Source organism: Mustela nivalis (assembly GCF_964662115.1).
Source record: "Mustela nivalis genome assembly, chromosome: 18".
Taxonomy (NCBI): Eukaryota; Metazoa; Chordata; class Mammalia; order Carnivora; family Mustelidae; genus Mustela; species Mustela nivalis.
The window spans coordinates 47,944,743-47,970,895 of record NC_139037.1 but is presented as its reverse complement, the minus strand read 5'-3'; the positions used below and the strand labels follow the sequence as shown (position 1 = coordinate 47,970,895).

General features: G+C 42.2%; 1 protein-coding gene across 6 annotated transcripts in view; it reads right to left on the bottom strand.

The window, feature by feature from the left end:
• The window catches only part of PEG3 (paternally expressed 3), a 50,620-nt gene that overhangs the window by 17,612 nt on the left and 6,855 nt on the right, over nucleotides 1-26,153 (bottom strand). For 2 of the 6 annotated variants that reach the window (XM_082709412.1, XM_082709416.1), the window contains exons 1-4: nucleotides 16,291-16,467; nucleotides 11,368-11,454; nucleotides 4,487-4,597; nucleotides 383-459 (exon numbers count right to left, since the gene is read on the bottom strand). The gene's annotated coding sequence lies outside the window, so the exon portion shown is untranslated. Of the gene's footprint in view, nucleotides 1-382; nucleotides 460-4,486; nucleotides 4,598-11,367; nucleotides 11,455-16,290; nucleotides 16,468-26,153 lie in introns of those variants that run through there. The other 4 variants (XM_082709411.1, XM_082709415.1, XM_082709413.1 and 1 more) reach the window with 2 other exon arrangements.

Sequence of the window (26,153 nt, the reverse complement as noted above, 5' to 3'; positions counted from 1 at the left end):
AAACACACATTCATCATCAAGACCCTCATGAATGAAGCACCGTCTCCCTGACTGCCCTGCCCTCCTTGAGGAGGACAAGCAGTAACAGAGACAAAGGCACTTCTGGACAGAAGACTTCCAAAGCAGGGAAAGGAAAAGAGCAAAGGAAAAGGCTCTGGGGAACTGGTATGATAATCTGGATGAGAGAACAGTCCATTTTTATCCAGGATTTGGCTAAGAGGGACCGCCTCTGATAAGAGCAGAGTTCCCAAAGAGCGGCATGCCTGAATGGCAAGGACAAAAGGGCAGAAAGCCCAAGTCTGCTCTTTGGCATCCAGATTCCAGAGCAACACTCCAGTCCCCTAGCAAACACTAGTCCAACTTCTCGGAGGCAACAGGGTACCTGTTTGGGAACAGGATCCTTTCTGGAACTTCAGAATAAGCAGCTTTCCACAGGAAGTGAGCCAAAATGAAACAAACCTGCAGACAGTTAAAAAAAAAAAAAAAAAAAAGACAAACGTGGAAAAAAATGTAAAGAGTGTCAGAGAATTAACTCTCCAAATGGCTGCAAATTCAGATAGCATTAGAGGTGAGAGCTTTATATATCATATTCAAGAAAAGGCCAATTCCCATGTCATGTAAACCAACCAGAGAGAAATAACTTTCAAATTGTAAAAACCCAAGATAGAGCTAGCACTAACAAACCACAGACTGAACTCAATTATAAAAGCAGACACAAATCTTTAACACTATCACTGTTGAACATGATTCTACAGAGTTCTAGCCCATTAGAACAAGGTAATAGAAACAAATCTGAAGCATAAAGATGTAAAACTATCATTCACTTATATAAGACTATCCACTCAGACACTGTGAATCAATGCAAACAGACCTTATAAGAATATGGAAAACACTTATAACAGACTTCCTAAAAATGTCTCAGCAATTATAAATTTTAAAAAATGGGAAGAGAACTCCTATTATAAAGATAGGAAAGATTTAATAAAAGACAACAGCAACCATGTGAATAAAATTATAAATTATAGTAATAAAAGGCAATAACTGGAGAGACACAATATAATCATGGGAGATGTATAGATCTGGTGTATCAAAGTTCTAAAACCTCCCCCAAATCAATCTATAATACATGGAACTTCAAAGAATATTAACATTGGGTAACTTGGCAATGGTTCTAAGGTTGACCTGGAGGAATTCCATTTGGATCAATATTTTAAGAATTCATGTATCAAAGGTCAACAAACCAAACACAACATTTAAAAAATATTTTAACATAATCTCAGGTAAGAAAGTTCTTTTATAATATGCCTAAAGGCAGAAAGACTACAGAAAAATAACAAATTATGGTTTTGTTTATACCATCAAAGAAATAAAACAACAAAAAAGATGCACTTGTAACTTATGACCAAAAAAATGAATTCATTTACGAATCTTAGTCTGAGTCGACCATATATAGTCAAGTATCCAGTAGTGGCATGAAAAGTGGCATTTCAAACTAGTAAAGAATGTATAAATTACTTTGGTGATTGGTATATAGGAAAACTAGCCTATCATTCACTTAGGGGAAAAGGTTACACTATATACAAAAAACGCTAAAACTAAAATAAAAATAAACAAAAGTTTAATTTTTATAATTATGGAACAAGGGCAGGCTTGTCTAACCTGACAATAAAATCAGGAGATATAAAGGGTAACTCCCAATCCACATAGGTACTTACTTACTATGTTAACTTTTCTTCCCAGTAGGCATGTATTTGAAGCATAAAGCACCAGTAAGTGAACTATAATAAGAACTCTAGGGTTAAAAAGTTTGATAGGGAATCAACAATTTTTCTAAGAACATAGAAACAGACAAATCTGATCAGAAAGCAGAGCAAAAAAAAGTTCCTAGGGAAGGAACTTTAAAAGATGAACTGATTTAAGGAGCAACCTCCCATAAAATTTCCATGAGCAATGAATCTACCATGTTATAAAAACCCTCCCAGAACACAGAAAAGAGATGAAGGACTTCCTATTCATTAATAATTTGACCATTTAAATGTCCTTATGAATCCTATCACAAGGTAGATGCCGAGTTCTATACAAAAAATTCACTCATTTCTTTTCTCAAGAAATTCAGGACTAGAGCAAATACGATCTTCATTAAATGTGTTCATAAATTTTTCTAACCAGGGGAATAAACAGCCCTTGGTGAGTAAGACCATTACATTTTTTTTTAACAGGAAAACCTTAAAAAAAATAATAATAATCAGACCCTAACAATTCCTTCCCACAATGGCAGAGGAAAGTCACTTGAGATCTGAGAGTTTCGGGCCTTTAGAACAGAATAATCATAAAGATGGACAATATATACATCTGTATGAGGAAACTGGGATACTCACATAGTGCTTATGGCAATGTAGATTCTATGGAGGGCAATCTGGATAACTTATCAAAATTTTAAATGCACATACCCTGTCCTCTAAATTCTATTTCTATGAATTTATCCTAGATATATGTAATGACATGTGCAAAATATATTCATTGAAGCACTGCTAAAATGCACAAAAAACAGTACATATTCATCTAATGATTATGAAACCTTTTAAAATAATGACGCAATTGTAAATAAATGGCTATGAGATGCTCTCTAAGGTAGTTAAGTGACAAAATGGGACACAACAATGTGTATAGCATTCTAAGAAACTATAAAAACAGATGCATTTACCTAAACAGATGATTTCTCTAAGGATATAGATGAGACTGCTATTAGTGATCAATAGTGACTGCCTCCAGGGAAGGGAACTGGGGGCCAGGGAGAGAAGGGAAACTTACTTTTTCACTGTATATTCTCCTTTTATTTTTTGTTTTTATTTATTTTTTACCATGAACATGTACTACCTAGTCCAAAAAATATATTCTAAGTTAAAACAAAACAATAAACAAAAGCACTGGAGACCTTAGAGACTGTGCTGCCCACTGCATAGGTAACACAACACTGACACCTTAATGCTGATCGGGGTCTTCTCCCCTCCCTACCCATCCCACCCTGCTGGAGTCAGGTCACACCCTAAACCAGATGGCAGTCAATTTAGAAAAACGCCAAGAATCAACTGTGGAACTTCTGACACCCAAGAATGACATATGGAAATTGCAGCTCAAAATTGAATATATTCCTCAGATATCCAACAATTATTATTATATAAATGCAATGCCATCCCCTACTATGCTAGTGTTTTCACATCTGAAATCTAATAGACTTATCTGTCCACTGCACAAAGACAAGAGTTCACCAGTGTGTTCACAGAGGCACTCTTTACAACAGCAAAGAATAGGTACAGAAAAGAGAATGCTCAAGCAGAATCTCAACAGCAGAGACCACTGAAAGACCACTACTCAGCAGACCTGAAACTAAAAATGGGTAACAAATTTTCTATAGCACTATAAAAAGCAACCAAAACAAAAACAAACCAGAAGAGGAGGGGGAAAATATTTCACAATATAGATGACAGTTAATATTTGAAATGTTTAAAGCTCTTAGAAAATAGTAAGAGAGGGGCGCCTGGGTGGCTCAGTGGGTTGGGCCGCTGCCTTCGGCTCAGGTCATGATCTCAAGGTCCTGGGATCGAGTCCCGCGTCGGGCTCTCTGCTCAGTGGGGAGCCTGCTTCCTCCTCTCCCTCTCTCTCTGCCTGCCTCTCTGCCTACTTGTGATCTCTGTCAAATAAATAAATAAAATCTTTAAAAAAAAAAAGAAAATAGTAAGAGAAAGGTAAGTGTCTTAACATGAAAATAAAAACACACAGTGATAAGATCCAACAGTTACATTAGAAATCAAAGAAATGTGAAATATGACGGTGAACATTTTTTGGCTTATCAAATGGGCAAATATTTCAAAAATCAAAATAAAAAAAAAGAAAACCTGATGTTGGTGAGAAGCTGGCTGGTGCAGACATGAACCATATTTCTGAATGCTGTTTCAGCAAATGGCTTAAAAACACTAAAAATACCCATTTCTTTTGAACCAGCAAGTCTCCATTTAAGGATAGTCAAGTAAATAAAATATTAGTAAGATAAAAATAAGAGCTAAAAAGTTGGCTGCCCACTACAATTAAGTCTTTATATGGATATCTAATTTCCAGTTTAGAAAAGCTAACACTTGCAGTGCTAAAAACCTGTGGCAGTAAACGACGGCAGGTGACATCATTTTACACACAAAGTCACAGGAAGGGACAAGCACATGTCAGAGAAGTATTCTGCTGTCGGTGTGTTGTTGTATAACGCAGTCCTACCAGAGTCATTAAGAATCAAACTCAGGGAGACAAAACACTGGTCAATATCCTCCCACTGGGATACCTAAGAGCAGGTGAGCCCTGTGAGATGAGGTAAGGTGCTCCACTCGCTACGTGACCCAGCCCTTAACCCTGACTCACTCTGTCCTACATCTGTAGCCCAAAGGGCAACTAAGAATGGGGCCAGATATGCTACGACCTGCCAGGGCCCCATACTCACCTTACCCTCGGGAAGACCCAGATCCCAGGTGAACTCATCCTGTGACAGCACCTCTGGCCAATCAGAAGCATAACTGCTCTACCCACTTCGCCCCCACTTCCCCAGTCCAGCCTACAGTTAAAGAAAACAGAAGATACAGGTGAAGAAGTGGCTGAGACCAAAGCATCAAAAAGGAGTCGACTGAAGGTTTGCCTGATATGGATCACATGAAATGTTAAGGCTGAGGGGGAACCCCTCCAAGGATGCTCAGAAAGGCCAACAATAACAATTTACCCATATAATGAGATGTGCTTGAAGATGCATGAAGCCAGTAGAAATGAGTGCCCACACTTATACCCAAAGTCCCTGAGGGCAAGGCCTCTGCTACCTTTTCCATCATTGTATTTTATCTTCACAGGACTGGCACAGAAAAGGTGTTCAATAAATATTTGTTTGCACTTCAATGCAAAAAATGCTTAATAAATCCAATCTAGAAAAGTCTAAATAGCCCATAACCATGAAAGCCTATTCCAGGAATACAAGGAAAATATCCCAATTCCAGTGGACTATTCTATATGAGCTATTAAAGGGGGAAGGGAGGGAACCCCGTGAGCACTGTTACACATTGAAAAGCATTTGCAAACTTCAATAGCCTCTCCTTATTTTGTTCTTAGCAAAAGTAAAAGTAGAAGACCATTTAAGAATAAAGATTTAATCTCAAATAAATACAAGAAAGCACGTGAAACACTAAAACTATTCCAACTAAAGGTGAGGACAAGGAAAGGAGGTCTTCCACCAAACTACCATTCAACGGTATTCTGGAAAAAACCTAGTAAACACAACAGAAGAAATGAAAGGTGTGATGTGAAAAAAGAATTATTTTGAACTGAAAAACCTCATCAATAAATACAAGAAAAGAAGCCCATTAATAACAAAATAAATTCGCATAAATTCACCAAAGTATTTGGAACCTCAAACAAAAATTTTAAACGTACAGAACATAAAACAAGTCCTAATAAATGAAAACATATGTTTTCAGATGAGAATGTGGAAATTTTTGTCAATCCTTCCTTGAACATAAATTAAGATTCAGTAACAGGGTGCGGAGTTTTAACAAAATGAGAATCCAGTTCCTCTAGGTAAATAAATGTACAAAAATATCAGGAGAATTTTGAGAAAGGTATGTGTGTGGTGGGAGGAGGGAGTTGTCTATAAAATGACCCAAACACATGAAAACATAAAGTATTCTTTCCAACACAATGATCCAAGTGTTAAGACAAATACACTAACAGAGCTAAGGCAATCGAAAAACTGACTTGCAAGGAAGTATATACACATGCGGGATTTAGTTTACAATAAAGAAATGTCTCTCAATCAAGAAAAGCATTAACTGTTTAAATACAAACTATAAACTTTCTGAGGACTAAGTAGTAAAGTAATTTTAACAAACATGGTAAGAGGCGACAGCCAACACTTTAATTTCTGACTAGTTATTCAAGTATGCTTTCCAAGGAGGCTGGAGATAGCCTTTGACATTAGGAAAGAATAATAAAACCAGTATTGGTGTCTGGCCTCCTGACAAAAAATTCTTTATTTCAAAACATCGCTAGAAGGCTAAGACCACTAAGGCCAATAACAAACATACTTTGTTCACACCAAAATAAATCACTGTACTCAAAACACAGCATTCTTCCAAAATTTTCGAACAGGAAGGAATGAAAACAGATAAAAATCTTTAATAGAATGTTATGTAGCCATTAAGTCATGTTTTCAAAAAATTTTATTTCTGATTACAAACACAGAAGATAGGGCAATATTCAGTTACAGAATATTTGATGGGGAAACTACAAGCCATACCCATTGATCAAATTTGTTGCTATTCTAAACCTTCCAACATCCATATATAGAATAGAATCTCATTTTTACCTAAATGAGATCACATTAGGAGTTCTGCAGGAGTATGATTTTTTAAAAATTTGTTTTTTTAAATAAACTTTCCACCCAACATGGGGCTTGAACTCACAACCTCAAGATCAAAAGTCACATGCTCTACCCACTGAGACAGCCAGGTGCCCCTTATGTGTGCACCGTAAAACTTAGTAATTTTTGATGGTTATCTTTCTGTACTAGTACTTACAGATCTCCATCATTCTTTCTAAAGGCTACATAGTATTCCATTCTACAAACACACTGGTTTATTTAAACTTGACAGAAACCACTAATGTAAAAAAATTTTGAAGCATTAAGTTAAAATAAGGTATAAATTTGTACATACACATGACATTTATATGTTAGAAAATGATGAAAATATCCACACAAAAGAATATAATGCAATTTTTAGAAAGCAAAGCTTTAAGTTAAAATGTATTTATATGAAAATTCTTGTAGACACTGTTAAACAGCGACAAAGTAGTACATGTACACGCATAAAAAACCACATCCTTGTAAATGGAGTCTGAAAATGTGGTGGACACATTCTGAGCTCTCCAGAAGGTATATCACACCTTCTTGCCAACCACTGTCTCACATCCTACAAACTTGCACTCTTATAACTTGTCTGAAACATTAATGAATTGGGTATGATCTCTCATTTGTGTTAAAATAAAAATTACAAAAATATTTAAACATGGAAGTAAGTATAAACTAAACCAGAAGAAAACTTCCACATAAATCATGAGTAAAGATTTCATAAACCTGAAACATTTTTTAAAAAACATTTTTAAACATTTAAACATAAACCTGAAACCTTTTTTTAAAAAGTAATAAAAGATACTTCCATTTCTTTTTGCATTTTAGTTTAAATGTTTTCCTAAGTTCACAATTGAAAAACATTTTTTGAATATAAAAATCCGAAGTAAATTTAATTGCTATTTGTTCTTTTTCTTTCTGCTTGTTACTGTTTATCAGCACTCCCTCTGCTGTGGTGGTGCTTGGGACATGGCCTCTGCTTACTCTGACACTTCCCCCTCCTCGTCAGGCCACCTCACGTTGCTCCCATAGAGTCCTCCACTCACTATCTGTAACCCCCCTCGAGCCTGTGCACCACTTGATGGCACTCCTCACGTAGGGCCTCCCCTCTGTCCTGTTTAGTGCAAACTGAATTCTGGCCACATGGCCCACCCATCACCTTTTCTGACTTGGAGGTGGGCCTTCACATGCCCCTAGTTACTAAAGCTTCTGCATTTCCCTGTTCTCTAGATTAGTAAGTGGGTTAAGCACTAGCCAAAGGCAGGATCTTAAAAGGTCTGACCACATTCTGCAGACAGGGGCAACGGTGGAGACACAAAGGGACCAGGCCAACTCTGGTCCTAGGGGCCAAGGGAGACCACGAAGTCCAAGAGAGGAGACATATGAGGGAAAAGCAGTCTCGATCTCCACACCAGGTAGAAGAGCTTCCAGATTTCTAGCTGTTCTTTAACCTCCAAATATCTGTTCTTACACACACTGGACGTCTAACCATGAAATGTTACGTGCAGTACAAACATTTTATATGGAGTGAATTTCAGACACGAGCTTGACCACCCAAAACCACAGGACAGTGCTGCTGCCAGGACAACAGTGTTGCCATTGTGGTTTATGCTGCAGTTTTAGTGTTATTCTTTAGAAGTTTTAAAGCACTTCACTTCTCTATTTCATGAATAGAAAACAAAAATATGGGTCTCAACTGAAACAAAGATGGAATTCATCAGGCGTCCCTGCTATAAGCGTAGTGTCTCTGGCCTCAAAGGATCACTGGGTCAAGAATTTAACTGAACTTGGAAGAACTCAAAGAACACATACCAGAGGCTTGGAAACCTAAGTGGGATGTGTAAGGAGAGATTAAAAAAATCCTGTGACCCCACTGTTTGACCTCAGGCTCCCCACATCCCATCAGTTGAGAAAGAAGCTCCAAGAGAGCTTCTTTTTTTTTTTTCCCCCAAGAAAGCTTCTTTATCCCCATCTCTACTTACTTACTTTGGTCCCTCAGCACAGTGCAGCTAGATTTAGCCCCCTCACTCATTCTACCTACCTCATCCAAGGGGGCTGGAATTGAGAACTTTAAAGTCAGGAAGCGAGGCAGTTACTTTCTTCATTTCTCAAGGACAGCATGGTGTGCAGTCTCCTCTCTCTTCTCATTTGCTCCATTCTCCTGCCTCTTTCTGCAGACCAACAGTCTCTACTACAGCATGCACCTGGGTAAATGCTGCCCCCATCCCAGTCCTACCTCACCTCCCAGTGAAGTGCTCAGTGCCGGGAGACTAACAACTCAAGCTCTCTGAATTTGCAAGTGCACACCATGGCTCAAGTTCTTCTAGGGTAGTGGTTCTCAAATTTGGGGGCGCCAAAAGCTATCTGAGGTACTTGTGAAATATGTAGCTGCCTTTCCAGGTATGATGACTTAGGAGGTCTGTGGAACTCTAGGCAAGAGGCATTCAAACAAGCCCTCCAGGAGCTATATAGTGAGAACCACTGCTCTAGACTTAGATGTGTGGTCTTGTCCAACTGACCGTGAACAGCACCATATGGCCAACAGGAGCTGTTGGGCAAACAATTTTATATAAGAATGTCCGCAAAGAGTAAATGACCACTCTCCCTACCACACTGGCCTTAATCTCTACTATCTGGTCTTTTACATGGCTCCTCTCAGGTAATCTCCACATCACTCTGGGCTTACCTCTCTCACATAAGCTCAGCACTTACCACACTGCAGCAAAATTTCCTTGTTGTTGTCCATTCCTGTGGGGTTTCCCCAAAAATTTCAGAAGAGAGGAAACAGTATCTCAGAGTTTAATGATCAGATTCCAAACAGTTCAAGATGAATAAAGCTACCTTAAAGAAAATGTCTTCTGAACCAGTATGATATATCTGACCATACTTAAATGTCAATAATTAGCTGATCAGACTTTTTTCCCACAAAAGAGAAAGAGCATGGAAAGGCAGGCCACAAAGCATGGTTCATTTAACCATGTACAGAAAAGGGCTACTCTGGTTAGACCTAATCTGAATGGAAATTGGGGAGGAAAGGGACTGTAGACAAAGAGCTTCTGGTGTCCTAGTAATCCTACCAAGAGCTTCACTGCACCAGAGGGTAGCACCAGCCTACTTTACAGGCCAGTGCTATTAAATCTTGTCTGCATCCTCTCATCATGATTCCATACTCACCAAGCAACCTGCTCATTATGGTTTCACTTCCCACGTAGGTCTGCATACAGAGAAAGAATTTACTGATCATACATACTTTTTTTTTTTTTTAAGATTTTATTTGTGTGAGAGAGAACATGAGCAAGGAGAAGGTCAGAGAGAGAAGCATACTCCCCATGGAGCTGGGAGCCTGATAGGGGACTTGATCCCGGGACCCCAGGATCATGACCTGAGCCGAAGGCAGTCGTCCAACCAACTGAGCCACCCAGGCGTCCCAATCATACATACTTTTGAGTATTTGGGTCCCTGTTGTACTTATCTCCCACCAAAAACTGATAAACCAAAATTGAGGAAACAGGAACGTCGTACTTTAGCCACACTATTTTTCAACATAAATTATTATGTCAGTAGGGTTTCTAGAAGTCTCCTGAGCTTCAGTCACGTGTACCTACTAACATGAGTAAAATAAGGTTCCTGAGTCTCCACAGGCTTCAGCATCAGACATTAGCTACTTGGAGCATTCACTGAGGCCAGGAATAAACAAATCCATTCCCAGGGGCCCACCTGGGACAGCACGTAAGCCTTTCTCCAGATGGTAACACCATCAACATGACCACCTATCTTGGTGAGCATGTTTTCTTACTCTCCATCTAAACAGAGTTCTCATTCAGAAAATACTGATGTCAGTGACTATGTTACCCACTTCCAGAGACAAAGAATCTAACATGGTCCTATCCCATACTGGGCATATAGTGTCCATGTTTGCTGATGGAATGAACAACTTTTGCTATTCTTCTCTCTTTTCCACATAATGTGATTTCTTGTACCTTATCTGAAACAGTAAGCAAGCCATGAAAGAAGAGTACAGGCCCTCCTGAGTCTCTTAGAACCTCTCTCAAATCCATCCACTTCACTTAACTCCATGCTCTGATCTGAATCCACGCCACCACCTCTCACCCAGACCTGAGGGTGCAACCAATTTCCAACCTCCCCTTCTAAACCTGACAACCAGATGGTATGTTTAAAACACAAATCTGATTCCCATGTTACTTTCATGGCTAAAACACCTCAATGGTTTCCCACTATGCTTCATATCAAGCCCATATACTTACCATTGACTGCAAGGCCTTTCACAATACAGTTCCTATTGACCTTCAAAATCCACACTTTGCTCAACTGCCACTCAATTCTTTCCTTTGCTCCAGGTATCCTAGACTTTTGGTCTTTATCTCTGGATCCCTCAGGAAATGTCCCATCCCCTCTTCTTAAGACTACACTTCCTAAAGTATACTACTGTCCTCCTTTCTTCAATGACTTTCCCAGGAAGGCCCTATGTGGCCTTTCTCAGGTTAACTGTTGTTCATAATGAATGTTCTGTCCCCAAAACATGAAAAATACAATTGTTTTTTCAACATTTTTCACTACCCAATAGAGCAGGAGCTCTAAGAAAACACCTCCTTTCCCACTCGGGGTCACGTTTGATAGATGAACCAATGAATCTCTCATGCTTCTTTAATCACCCAACAAGAGAGAAAGAGCAGGCCTGAAAGGTGCAGCTGAGTGTTGCAAAAAGAAGTAGGAAACTGAAAAGGATAGCGTGGAGCCAAGGAGAATTTCTGGTGAACACACAAACTCACCAGAAGAGTCTGTGAGTTTTCAGAGCACAAATGACATTTGCATGGCTATATGGAACACCTATGCAGTAGGAAAGTGTCAGGATGAGGAAAAATGTGTTCGCTCCAAGGATGAGTATAGCACTGTGAGAAGGGAATTCAGCTCACCTGGACCTGGCCACCTAGTGTTTGGACCTAGTCCCTCGTCCTCTTGCCAGCTGTCTCTGAGAAGGGTAGAAGCTCGAGAAGGCAAAGCTGGGGAAAGAAAAGAAAACATGAGATATCAAATTTACTTTGTATATACATTACTCAGGCTGAAAAGGACTGCATAACAGATGCATCTCCACTTCTTCCAGTGACAGAGGTCAAACCAGACCAGGAAGAAGAGCTCTTCCTTACAGGATGCAAGGGCCCATGGGCATTGCTCCCTGAGGCAGATGCACCTTGGACTGTAACCACAACCCTTTTCCAATGAGGTTATGTCAATGGGTGTGCAAGCCAATTTCTGAGTATCTCAGAACCCTTTCTAACAAACAGAGCAAAATAGTAAAGACACAGTGCTTTGGATTAAGAAATCAAGTCAAGAATTCAACGGAAGTTATTAGCTATGTGACACTGGCTGTCCCTCTAAAAGCAAAGGATGCATGTTGCAGGCAAAAATCGGAGGAAAGAATAGCTAAAGCAGTACAGTGATTTACTAGTTACATGCCCTATATAGTGCTTAACATCTTACTTTTATTATTTATTATTTGTCACTCCTTACCACAACACTATTAATTTTCTAGTTCCCAGTTCACAGAAAAGCAGATGCTCAGAGAACTCAATCTCAGACCTCATGGCAGACTATTATAGATCATCGTAATGTCATTTTGGAAAACAGAACATCTACTGACATTTTCCATTAACACCACACAGAGCAGCAACAATATGTACCCTTTAGAAAAGTGAATTAAATCCCAATTTTGTCATTTAACAGCCAGTGATGCAGGGCCAGACATTTAACTCTACTTTAAATTTAAGTAATATGAACTTAACTTAAAATTAACTTATATGTGGACCTCAGTACTATCATTAAGTAGTAACATCATTCCTTAACCTTATGTAACATTTTAGAGATTATCAACACCCTTCCAATGGATTAATACTTCCTATTTCAAGTCCCTCTGTGCCTCAGAGCATGCATTCAGTCAACTAGAAGCACCTGGGGGAAGCATCTTCACCATTACACTCTACTATATATTGAAACATTGTTCACCAGTGGATGTGAAGAAACATTGTTCACCAGTGGATGTATATTCTTAATTTTCTCTCACCACCATTGGGAAGGAAGAATGCAACGTGTTACCTTCCTTACTACCATAAGTAAGTAAGTAAGTAAGTAAATAAATAAATAAATAAAGGTAGGGACTTACAGGCTCCTTTGTTGGAGCTAGGACTAGAAGCAGCCCCCCCCCCCCCCGGGAGTCCAGAATAGACTTAAGGAAACATGGTGAAAGCTAATTCAGTGTTGGAAGCATCACTGCCCTCCAGAGGACGCTGTGACAGTGCCCCAAAGAGCTCTGCGCAGGAGTAGCCCCACCTCACCCCTCTAAGCAGGAAGCCCTGCCCCTCCAGCTCTCCCACAGCCTCCACCCAAAACCACACCCAGATTTGCCTAGAGAGCATCCACTCCATAATCTCCCATACCACGCCCCTCTTGTAACGGTCTGTAGCTCTGAATTGTCTAGTTCATAGGCTTTTAGACCTTTTTCTTTGCATAACCTCCATACTGCCCTCAGAGCTTCCAAACCCCAAACCTTACATCCACAGCCTGCCATCTCCGTTTTCTTGAGACCCTGCCCTTCCCCAAACATATTAAAAGATCTAAATCTGAACCCCAGTTTTCCAGACTGACCCTCCGAGCTGTCCGGGTGAGCCCTGTCCCCCGCATTCCCCTGAGAGCTGGCTTTGGTATCCTTCCAAGGAAACGCGCCTCCCGCCATGCTGCATGGCCACTGCGGCGAACACTCTGGGCCTGCCAAACGGGTGCCTGCACAGCAAACCTCACACTCCCTTTGGCCAGCAAAGGTGAGCAGAGCTACAGAGGTGCCCTTAGTCACTCAAGACACGGCAACACCACCTGCAGGCCCACCCTCCAAGTCCATGGCCATTCCTGATGGTGCCTGCGCAGTAACTCTCGGAGTCACCTACTGGCCAACATGGCACAAGAACAAGCAGGAGTCTGCAGTCCCATCAATCAGGACAAGTCGGCCTGTCCTTCACAACTGCCCCGTGTAGTTCTGCCACTCACTCAAAATGGCACCTGCGCAGTGAGCCTCGGCAGCCATCTACCGGCCAACAAATATACCGCTAGGGTGGGTATGGGTCTGCAGATCCTGTCTGTCATTCAGGACAAGCCAGCCCCTCCCTCAGGGCCGCCCTCCCCCACAGCTGAGGCATCACTCAAGATGGTGCCTGTGCAATAAACCTGGGGGGGGGGGGGATCCCAGGCCAACATGGGGTCTACAGTCTCCTGTTAGTCACTCAAAACATGAAAGCCGCCCTTCGGTAAGCTCCCAGAAATAAAATCACTGATGGTAACTTCTGCGCAGTAAGCTCTAGCTGTCACTTGTTCATCAAATGGGTGGAGCTCCGAAGCCCCCCCTTGGCCTCCTGGGGACCATACCCCTAGCAGGAGCAGCCAGTCCCACTGTCACTTAAGATTGTACCTGCGCAGTAAGTCTTGGCCGCCATGTGGCAGCCAAAACACACTGCTAGAGTGGGCGGGGCTCCATAGGCCCTCCTCTTGGCCCCACCCCCCACCCCAATGTCACTCAAGATGGCGCCTGTGCAGTCTCAGCTGCCACCTGTTGGCCAACAAGCAGTACTACAGAGGGCCGAACTCTGCAGCCCCTCCCCTTGGATTCATCCCACTCCTCCACAGCCAGCCCCACTGTCACTCAAGATGGTGCCTGCGCAGTAAGTCTCAGCTGCCACCTGTTGGCCAACAAACAGTACTAGAGTGGGCCTTGGCCCTTGGACCCGCCCCCCAGGCCAGTCCCACTGTCACTCAAGATGGCGCCTGCGCAGTAAGTCATGCTGCCACCTGTTGGCCAACAGTACTAGAGTGAGCTGAGTTCTTCAGCCCCTCCCCTTGGATCCACCCCATCCCTCCGCCGCAGCCCCACGGTCACGCAAGATGGCGCCTGCACAATAAGTCTCGACTGCCACCTGTCGGCCAACAAACAGTACTATAATGGACTGAGTTCTGCAGCCCCACCCCCTTGACCGCCCTCTATGGCCAGCCCCACTGTCACTCAAGATGGCACCTGCGCAGAAAGTCTCGGCTGCCACCTATGGGCCAACGAAGAGTGCTAGTCGGCCAAACTGTGCAGCCCCTCCTCTTGGGCCCACCTACTCCCCGCCCCACCTCCGCCGCGGCCAGCCCCACTGTCACTCAAGATGGTGCCTGCGCAATAAGTCTCGGCTGCCACCTGTCGGCCAATGAAGAGTGCTAGTGGGCCGAACTCTGTAGCCCCTCTTCTTGGGCCCACCTACCCCCCCCCCCCGCGCCCCCGCGCCGGGGCTAGCCCCACTGTCACTCAAGATGGCGCTTGCGCAATAAGTCTCGGCTGCCACCTGTTGGCCAAACAGCGCTAAGGTGGGCCGAGCTCTGCAGCCCCTCCCCTTGGATCCTCCCCCTGCAGCTCTGCAGACCTGCAGGATGGCGCCTGCGCAGTAAGTCTCAGGCTGCCACCTGTCGACCAACAAAAATAGTGCCAGAGCGAGCCGGGCTTCACAGGCCAGGCCCCACCCCAAGCCCACCAACAGAAACTGCGCAACACACTTCCACCGCTCCCGCACCCCCCAGCAATTCCCCTAGCCAAATGATGGGGCCAGACACACCCAGGGCACCAACTGTCCCCAGACAGTAGGAAAAGGGTGGTCTAGGAGAAAGAGCGGGCACGCCAACAGTCTGTAGCCCTGTCCCTCGGAACTGATGGTTTCATGACGGCCGCGATCGCCGCGGCAAACTTCAGGCACAACGCCTGGCTTCAGTAGACGCTGCCTCTCCAGACCACACACATGAGGCGAGCCAATAAAAATGGCCCCCAGTCACTTGCCGTGGCCCATTCTCAGAAGTCAGAGTCCAGACCCCACGCTAGTCGGCCTCTGCAGCCAGACCCATGACTACCAAAGGAGCTGCGAAGTAGTCGAGACCCTGCAGCTTTCAATCACTGCGTGGAACACAGGTTCGGAAAAGCCACTACAGCCCCTGGTCCCGCCCCCTGCTGCAGCCAGACACCACCACGCCTGCGCGGCAAACTTCGGCCACTCCCCCCCAAAGATGGCGCCAAGGTAGGCGGGTCTCAGCACACAGCGGTAACCCAGCTGAGCCGCAGTCTTGACAGCCCCTGGCCCCGCCCAGCCTGCAGCCAACCAATCAGGACAGCGCCTGTGCCGCTACCGTCACTGCCCACACCGAAGAAGGCGCTAGGCGGGGAGGAGGGCTCCCAGCCTCTCACAGCCAGAGAAACTCCCCCACAGGCATGAAGCCCTCGGCCCCGCCTCTTGCAGCCGGTAGCTCCTCCCGCCGCCACTGCGGCAAAACAGGCCCCTCCCCCAAGGACTAGCAGGGATGCTGGGACAGACGGAGCGAACCAGCCTGTCAGGGACACCGTGGGATGGACGTAGCGGTCTGCAGCCCCCAGACCCAGCTGCGAAGGGAGGGGGCGCCCTGAAACCCGCCAGCCCGCCACTTCCCCAGCGCCCACTCTGGCTGGCTCGCTGGACAGGAGTCCGCGGCCAACCCGTCCCCGTTTCCCACTTCCACAGGCAAGATGGCGCGGCAGTCCCCCAGCTCCGGGGCCACCTCAGAGGGATGACCCGTCCCCGGGACCCTGGTGGGCCACACAGGATGGCGCCTGCGGCAAGCACGGCAACCCACGCCCGAGACCCGTTGAGGGAGGACCCTGCCAGACGACGTCTGCCGGCCCCACCCCCCGGCTGACCAGGGTCCCGGACTGTGGCGTGTGACCGCTGTGCCGCCTCACGCAGCATCCTGACACCGTCCTGATGTGGCTGTGCAGGACGAGCGCCAGCCTGACTCACCTCCCCTCACCACACGGCCTGGGGCCCGACCAAGGTGCAGCCCCCGTGCACGGTCTAGCACGCCCACAGGACCCCTGGCGCCCGGCGGCGCCACCAGCCCAGGGTGGACATGCCAGTTCCTCTGCTCCGACCTCGTCCTCCTGCAGCTCCCGGCGTCTGCACGGAGCCTCTGCGCGCAACTCCTTGTCAGACTCTCCGCAGAGGCGGGGCTCCAGCGCAGGCCAATCAGCGGCCAAGTTTCCCACCCCGGGCCCCTTTGCCACGCCTCTGAACCCTGCCAATCAGGCTGTGGTTGCCGTGCCTACAGCTTGGCGCGAAGGCTGGAGGTTGACGTCAACTGAGCTGATACTAGGGGCCCCTGAGAGGGGTCTGCTAAGGGGGGAGGGGGTGGTGGGCGGGTGTGTGTGACCCCCCACACAAAGAAAGGGGGGTGACACCGAGAAGGACCAACTAATGACGCCCAAACACAAAACCAACTTAGAAAAATAACGTACATTTGTCCAAAATGTGAAAATCTAGCGGGCAAAACCGAGTATGTAGAAGTGCAAAGACAAGCGAGAAGGTGGGAGACGACACTTCTCCGCCTGGGACACAGGAAAGACGCGGGCCAGCTCCCTCAGTAAACGAGCCGCTCTCGGAACCAGTACGGGAAACACCAGCCGCACCAGAAAGCTGGGCGGCCACAGAGACGCTGGTACCTCATGGGAAGACACAAATGGCTGACAGACCCGCGGCAAAAAATCCCGCGCTGCCTCAAAGCCCGGCGAAGTGGGCACCACGGACGAGTGCGGTGCACGGATCCCCGCACGCATCCCCGCCATTGCCCGGCACAGACCTGCACAGACCCCCGCAGACCCTGCCAGTGTCCCGCACAGATCCCTGCAGAGACCCTCGCAGACCCCGCCGGTACCGGGCACAAACCCCGGCAGACCTTACCGCCACCTGGCAGACCTGCACCGGTCCCCATCCAGACCCCACAGCACCCGCACAGATCCCTGAACAGACTCCCGGAAGACCCAGCGCCCCGCACACACCCTGCAAGCCGCTCCGCAGAACCCCGCCGCACTGGGTGGCAGACCACCGAACTGCAGATGACACCAGGGAGGGGACCGGTAGCTCAGGACAACAGTGAGGGGCAGCTGTCCGGGACTAGGAAGGACCAAGGACTCCCAGAGTTAGGTAAACACATAAGTTGCTCAAGTTTGTAGGAATGAGCTGGTAAGTGTTTTCATTTGTTTGTTTGTTAAGGATGAACACATCTGCAGATAAAACTTGCACAAAACAATACAAGAACTCGTTAACTGGTTACCTGGAGGGAAAAGGAATGGAGGGGGCAAGGGAGGAGGATGAAGGAAGGATTTTTCTTCCCATCTCCAACCTATACCGTCTGAATATCCTTGATAGAAATACCAATTTCTTTTCTAGCAATAAAATCAATGAATTTGGTGAAACTCATTGATCCAACTATTCTACTTCAAAAGACCAAGACAAAGAAAATAAGCAGTGATGTATGAAAGATAATACGCAAGCATATTCATGGAGCATCATCTTTTATTAGAAAAGTGTACTCCGCAGGAGAATTAAATGGTATTCTGGTAAATCCATACATTGCAATTTTATGTGACCAATAAAAATGTAGGATTTTAATTTTAGAGGAAAAATATTCATGAGTTAATTATAAAATGCAGGTTACCTACAAGCACATAAAAGATGATGCCCCAAATTAAATTTTCTATTTATACTTAGTAAGTATAAATAGAAATCAGTGGTTGCTTGTTACATTAAGAAGTTACTGGCGTGGGATGGAGGATGTTTTAAACTCCCCAAGTCTTCACCAGTCTCTTCTTAGCCAGCCAGCCGCACCACAGTAAACATAAAAACTGAATGAAAACATTGTGCTTGCTATGCACCTTTGAAACATATTCCCCAGCAGCCTCTACAGAAATTCTAGAGGCACCAGTGCAAGTGAATGGGGTACTACCCTTAGGTCAGAGGTTTTCACATCTGGCCACCCATTAGGATCACCTGGGGAACTGCTGAGCACTCTAGCTGTTTTGGAGCTCCCGGTGATGTTAATGTCTGATTAAGGTTTTGGAGGTGATTTTAACACATTCTATGGACCCCATCCTCTCTCTCCTCATAGTCCTCTATCTGCTTCCTAGATCATTCATTCTGTTCAGATACCACATCCCCTCTGAGCTCCTCCAGCTATTACCCCTTTCCTCAGCACTCCTTCCTCCCACGCTCCCCAAAATCCTCTCTTGATGGAGTGGTCTTCTAACTCAAAGGCCTTACTGCACATTCTTTCCCTCTACTATGCCATACCTTCTAGCCAAAGAAATTGCTGAGCAATTCCCTATGCAGTTAGGACACTTGATCTTAATTTCACTGGATCTTTCAGTGATATTCAACATCCTCACTAAAAGAAACAATAACAAACAAGAACACACACTATCTTCTTTTTGGTGACCCTACACCACTCTGATTTTGTGTCCTCTTCTCCATCATCTTAGCTGGCTTCTGCTCTGTTCAACTTATAAAAGCTCATAACTCAGTTAGTCACTAGACTTCTCCATCAACATCTGCTCCCGAGGTAGCAGTTTCGGCTAGTAGCATGGTTTAAATATCACCGAGATGCCAGCAGCTCCCACGTTTATACTCTGCCACAGAACTTTACACAGAAGCCCAATCTCCTTTATCGTAGGCTGAACAGCTGACTGCTCCTTGATATCTAACAGGAACTGAAAGCATTTAAAACAAATATTTTATTTTCCTTTTCCTCATTCTATATTTCTATATGCTTCTATAAACAGCACCCGTTGTGGTAGCCAAAAATCTCACAATTGTTCTTGAGTCTTCTTTTCCTTAATAACACCATCTAATTCATCAGCAAGTCCTGCTGACCCTACATCTAAGCCATCCCAAATCTGTCCAATGTTTTCCCTCTTTCTGACAATCCTAATCACCATGAATTCCCTTGGTCATTAGCCTACTCACTTGGAAAAACTGCTTTTAGTCCAAACCCTTCCCTCCCAACATTCTCTACAGAACATCCAGGGCGATCTTTAAAGGCAAATAATGAATTTGAATTACCTCCCATTTCCTACCCCAGTTGCACTTAAATATAAGTCTAAAATATGTACCATAAACAAGTTTAAAGAAAAGCCATCAAAATCCTTTCCTATGGGTGTTAAATACTGACGCTGTAAAATTTAACAATCTCTTCCTTCATATTTCTGCTTTTTGTACCTTAAGAAATCCCTTTCCACACTGAAGTCATAAAGCTATTCTAAAAGTCTAAAGTTTTTATGTTTAATTTTCTGTATGTTTTGTGATTGGGATCTGATTTTTCTCCTGACATGTTTCTGTAGATGGGCAGGCCTGTTCCTAAATTCTCTCATCTGTCCCACTGGCCCATTTGTCTATCTCTATGTTAACACATCATAGTAATTGTTATAGCTTTCAATATCTTGATACCTGAAAGGGCATCTGCCCTACCTTGCTTTCTGAAAGCGTCTTTGACTATTCTTCACCCTCCATCTTCAAATGAGTTTTGGAATTAGCTTGTCAAGTTTGATGAAACACACTACTGCAAGGGTGCCTGGCTGGCTCAGGCAGTGGAGCACACGATTCTTGATGATTCAAGGTTGTGAGTTCAAGCCCCTTGTTGGGTACAAATATTACTTAAAAAAACAACAACCAAAAAAACACCTGAAGAAAATACATCCTATTGGAATTTCAATTTGATTTTAGGAGGTCTTTTCCCCCTATTACTTAATCAGTTATTTTGGGGTTACAATGTGGTACAGCTTTTTTTTTTTTTTTTTAAGTAACTTCAGGTTTATAGGAAAATTGCAAAGATAAAGATTCCTCACCCAGTCTCCCCTGATGTTAACATCTTGCCTAACCTTGGAATGTTGTGAAAATGAAAAAACTAACATTAGTACAGAATTATTAATTAAACTACAGACTTTATTTTTATCTTACTGGTTTTTCTGTAAATATCTTCCTTTTGTTCCAGAATCCTATCCAGGACACATTGTTACTTCTCCTTAGGCTTTGGGCTGTGACGGCCTCTCAGTACTTCCTTGTTTTACGTGATTTTGGCAGTTTTGAGGTATCAGTAAGATTTTATAGAATGTCTCTCAAATGAGTTTATCTAATATTTTCTCATGACTTGCATTAGATTATGAGCTTTTGAGAAGAATTATCTGCTATTGCTTTTTTGATTTCGTAGTCAGTGAATTTGTTTACCAGTCCTGTTAGCTCTAACACTTGTTAGTTTGTCTACAAATTTTCCTGGTTTTTGGTAATGTCACTATCTTTATTAATGACAATTTTTTTCTCTTGACAATCATAACTCATTCCATTATCATAACACATTGGTTAGGATCTCTGAGGTGGGGATACATCTTACCTTTCACTATCAAGTAAAAATGTTCACAAGCTTTTTTGTAGAGCCTATTTATTGGGGTTTAAGGAAATTCCTTTAAGCTCTAATTTTCTAAAAAATTTACCATGAATAAGTTTAATTTAATACAACGACTTTTCTTTATTTGGGGGGAAGATTATACTTTATTATTTTATATAATCTGTTAATGTGGAGAATGAAATCTAATTTTCTGATGCTGAAACATGTTTGCATTCCTAAATCCTACTTGAGCATGACTACAAGAGTCTGATTTATATATATATGCAGCTGGATACTACTGGCTTATATTTCATGTTTGTTTTTTACATCTAAGTTCTTAATTATACTGTCCTTGCCTGGTTTCCTTATCAAGGTTATGCCAGCCTTATAAAATGACTTGGATTGTTATCTTACTGCTTATATTCTCCACAACCGTCTATAAAAAAAATAGGGTTCTCTGCTTTTGAAAGCTTAGTATAACTCACCATAAAATTATGTAGATCTGACGTCTTCTTTCATAGAATATTTTAGATTTCGTTTCCTTGTAAGTTTGGGACTTTTATTTCTGCTTCGTCTGGAGTCATTTTGGTCGTTTATATTTTACAAGAAAACTGTTCATTTCACTCAAATTTATTAGCACAGAACTATTCACAGTATTCTCTTTGATTTATAATCTCTTCTGCATTGGTAAAATGTCACCTTTTCTAGTACTAATACCATTTCATCTACTCTGATGTTACCAGTTTTATTAAAGATTTGACAATTTTATGTTTTTAAAGTGACTTTTGGCTTTTTTAACCATATTCCTTTTTTCCATTTAATTTCTGTTCATTTTATTATTTCCTAGCTCCTACTTATTTGGGTTTCTCTTCCTCGCATCTTGAGTTGCATATTTAACTCATATATTTTAATCCATTAATTTTTAACAGATATACTTAAAACTGTTAACTTTCCCTCCAAGTATCACTTGACTGGCTTTGCATGTATTTCACTGCTGTTCAGTACCGTGTTATATTGTTTCCATCACACTTCCTCTTCATGACATTTAAGAATGCCTTTAGGTTTCTAAGTTCTGCAAAAGTCTTTAATTACAGATTCCTAATTTAACTGCATTATAGCCAAATGACATCACCTGTATGTCATTATTTGATGTTTTTGTTAAAACTTCCTTTGTGATCTTGATATAATCAATTTTTAATTGTTCAATGCATTAGAAAATAATGAGTATTCTGTAAATACTAGCTACCAATTTCTGTTTGTGTTCATAGACAAGCTTATTAACTATGTGTTCACATTTTCAGAATTCTTACTAATTTTCTCTCTGCTTAATATATCAGTCCTAAGTAATTATCATGAAACCGTCCATTATGCCTAAGGTTTTAATCCACTGCTCCTGGTTAATTCTTTACCTTTTGCTTTATGTTTCAAGGCCATATTTTTAGGTAGAAACAAGTCCATGATTTCCTCTGTTAAGTTGGATATCAAAGAAATTACTCTGTGAGTTTATTCTTCACAGAGGAGTTAATTTGTTTGCAGTATTAATTTCTGATATATTTGCTTGATGATTGTGCTTTTTCCTCTGCTAATTTTTTCCTTTCTTACTTTCTACTGAGTAGATCAAATTTTCTTTACCCCCCTTTTTTCCCGTCTGCTAATATGGAAGCTCTCAATTATATTTCAGTTATTTTATTGTCCACCTTAAATTCCTAATTTGTATACAAGTATATATTTAACAGTATAAATAATAAAAAGATATCCTGGAATACCTTAGCAATTTTTGAATTTCCTATTCCCCTTTTCTAGTTATTGTCAAGAAATTTAGCCATACTTTTTAAATAAACCAAAAAGTTTTTTATATTCAATGACTAATTTTATATTTATTGATATTTTAATAATTTATTCATTCATTTTTGCTTAAATTTTACTCCTCTCTAGATTCATCTTTGTTAATGAAATAAATCCTTAAATAAAATTTTAGTTAGTGTGTAAGACAGTCTTTCTATTTGTATTTCTAAAAATGGCTTTAGGAGACATTTCTAAATGACAGTTTATCTAGGTATGGAATTCTAAGGTGACCTTTATCTTCTCTCCTTATTTTGAAGATAATATTCCATTGTCTTCAGACACTGCTGAGAAGGTCTGATATCAATTTAAATGTCCCTGGAGCTTTTAGAATAGGTGGTGGGATTTATTTCTGTTTATCCTGCTCAGAACTTGTGTGCTTGATGAAGGTATTTCTTCCCATTTGGAGAATTCATGCCAGTATGTCTTGGCCAAAATCACTTTTCTGCCATTCCAATTCTATTTTCTTCTGTACTGGAGTATCCTGGCCTTTCTTCATCTATCCTCCATTTATCTTAATTTCTCTATTTTTCATATTCTTTTCTGGGTTGCTAATTCCTTTTTTTCCTTTTTAAACACACACACATTTTTTTTTTATATTAAGTCAACTCTATACTCAACATGGGACTTGAACACAAGACCCCAAGATCAAGAGTTGCATGCTGTACAGACTAAGCCAGCCAGGTGCCCCTGTAATTCCTCCTTTTATCTGCATCCAGTATAGTATTTCACTTTATGTGTTTTATAATGGCTATATTTTCTTTATGTCTATGATTTTTAATTGGTACTCTTTTATGACCACCTTTCTCAAATGGATGAACATGTTATGAATACTATCTTTCATCTTTTAAGAATCTTAAGGTCAAGGACAACTAGGTGGCTCAACTGGTTAAGTGACTGCCTTCAGCTCAGGTCATGATCCGTGGTGTCCCAGGATTGAGGCCCACACTGAGTCCCACATGGGCTCCCTGCTCAGCGGGGAGTCTGCTTCTCCCTCTGACCCTCCCCCCTCTAGAACTCTCTCTCATTCTCTCTCAAATAAATAAAATCTTTAAAAAATAATAATCTTAAGATCACACTGAAACTATCTAATTTGAATTGCATTTTGTCAGGAGTGAATTCATGTCCTATCTGTTGATTTTAATGTCTTACTTATTACAGGTTTTCCTAAGTTTAACTCAGTGCTTTGCAATTTTAGTTTCTAAGTGTTTCTCCTGTGGATTATCTTTTCCCCTCCTCTCAGAACTTCTCTTCCCTCCACATCCAGCTTTTTTTTGGGGGGTGGGGTGGGGTTAATCTCTACCTGCCGGTGAGAAACTTAATCCCAAGACAAGTTTTATATTGTCAATTAGGGAATATGTGCCATGTGAAGAGAGAGTATATTATTCACTGAACAAGACTTCAGCTTAGGCTAGGTACTCTCTACATGGTCATGGTATTCCCCACTGCCCTGAGTATAACCATCATAAGCTGGAGGCCTGAATAACCGTCACTGCCTTTTTCCAGTCTCATTTTATGTCAGGACAACTCCACCCCAGCCCGTTTGACACAGTGAACCTGGGACCTCAGTGCGCATCAGCTTCTCCTGGACCTCCTTACTCCACAGCAGTGGAATTAACTTCCTCTGCCTATTTTAAGAGCAAAAGTCCTGCAGGTTTATCTCTTTGAACCCCACATATCTTTGTGTCTTTCTGTTCAGTTTTTGATCCACAGAGATGTCATAAATATCTCTATCATTGCAAGTTCGTATTAAAAAGTGGAAGTGTGAAAGCAAAAACTCCCAGCACCATCTCAAAAATAGTATCTTCTAAGTTATCTACATCAGTAATCTCATTTCTTTCCCAAGTGTATAGTGGAGTTCTCCTGAGGCTGACAGAGGGAATGCTTAAGCAGATGAGCATTTAGCTATTTTCATTCAAGCCAGATGTTAAAGAGATTAGCAAAGATGTAAAACAATGCTGCTCTCCTCAGTAATCTTTTGTTTTAGGAATTAAGACATTTTCAGTTTAAAAAAAAAAAGTTGCTTATATTAACATGTATTGGGATTTACTACAATTATTTTTAAGTGAACTAATATACATTTATAATTTTTGTTTCAATTTCTAAACCTATATATAGTGGCAAGTATAACCCACATTAACAGAATTCTTTGGAGGACTCAATCATTTTCAAGATTGTAAATGGGTGTTAAGATCAGAGTTTGAGAATCTCTGGCATGCAATAAATCTGCAATAGATTGGACTAACTGGGTATTCTGATCCCATAGCTTATAAAGATCTTAAACACATAGAAATCTCTCAGTAAATACTTATTCATCCATTCTTTCAACAACTATTTGAGTGCCCACTACATATAAGGACCAATGCTAAGGCCAGGTTCATGGTTCATTTTGAGTGCCACTAAAATGACCCCTGCCCTTACTCATTTGATAAATGTGTCTTCAAGCTTCAGTCTAGCTAGGAAGATACATACAGTAAGTAAGTTGGCAAAATAAACCTTTAAAAACTGTGCTGAGTGCTCTGAACAACAACAACAACAAAAAACAAACAAACAAAAAAAAACAGGATGTGGAAATGAGGAGGGATGTGTTTGTATGGTGGTTACAACGTAGTCAGGGAAGGCTTTTCTGACAAAGAGAAGCAAAGACTCAGTTGTAGGAAAGAGCCAGCCAGAAAAGCAAGGGGAATGACATTCTAAACAGATGAAACAGCAACATACAAAGACCATAAAGGGAAACAACAGAAAGACACCTGAATTGGTGGAGGGTAGTTAGGATGAGGTTGAGGTACATAAAATGAGGTTGTACGAATGTGCAAGAGCCAGCTCTTTAGGAACCTTGGACCAAGATGATCTTGAATTTAATCCTAAATATGATGGGAAGCCATTAAAGACTTATACATAAGGTCTGTCTCAATCCATCCTGAGAAGATTCATGTTGCTGTGTTGAGAATGAGAGATGGGGAAGAGAGGAGGCAGCTGTCTAGCAAAGGATGACGGTGCTCTGAACTAACCTGGTGGCAGTGGAGACAGGGAGAGGTGAACAAATACAATGTAATTTGGAGACAGAAGAGAGAGATCTTGCTGGCAGTCTGTGTGCACATGGCCAGGAAAAAAGGTGTCAGAAATGATTCTTGTGTTTCTCATTTGGGCAACTTAGTAAATGGAAGTGTAATTTAGTGAGTTTCTGAATTACATGTTTAGGGAAGAGCCTAAAATCAAAAGCGCTCTTTTGGACATGTCACCACTGAAATGCCTGTGCTCCTATCAAGTGGAGAGCTTAAGCAGGGAGTCTTGAGAGGCCTCTGCTGGAGCGCTAGTGCTGGAAGTCCTCCGCTCCTGTTCCGAGCTGGGTCAACACACGAATAGGTAGGTTAAAATAAACACCACTTTACAAGATAAAGAAAGAAATCATTCTTCAGTATTTAGGGCTCTTACATACATATTCATTGCTGAATGGGTAAATATCTTAGTATACAAATTTGTATAAAATTCCTCAGTAATGCAGTTTTCCTTAAGGGTAAACTTACTTTTATTTTTTAATCCTCTCAAAGGATGTCAGGACAACTGAAAACCAAACATTTATATTAAAGGCATTGGGACACGTGGGTGG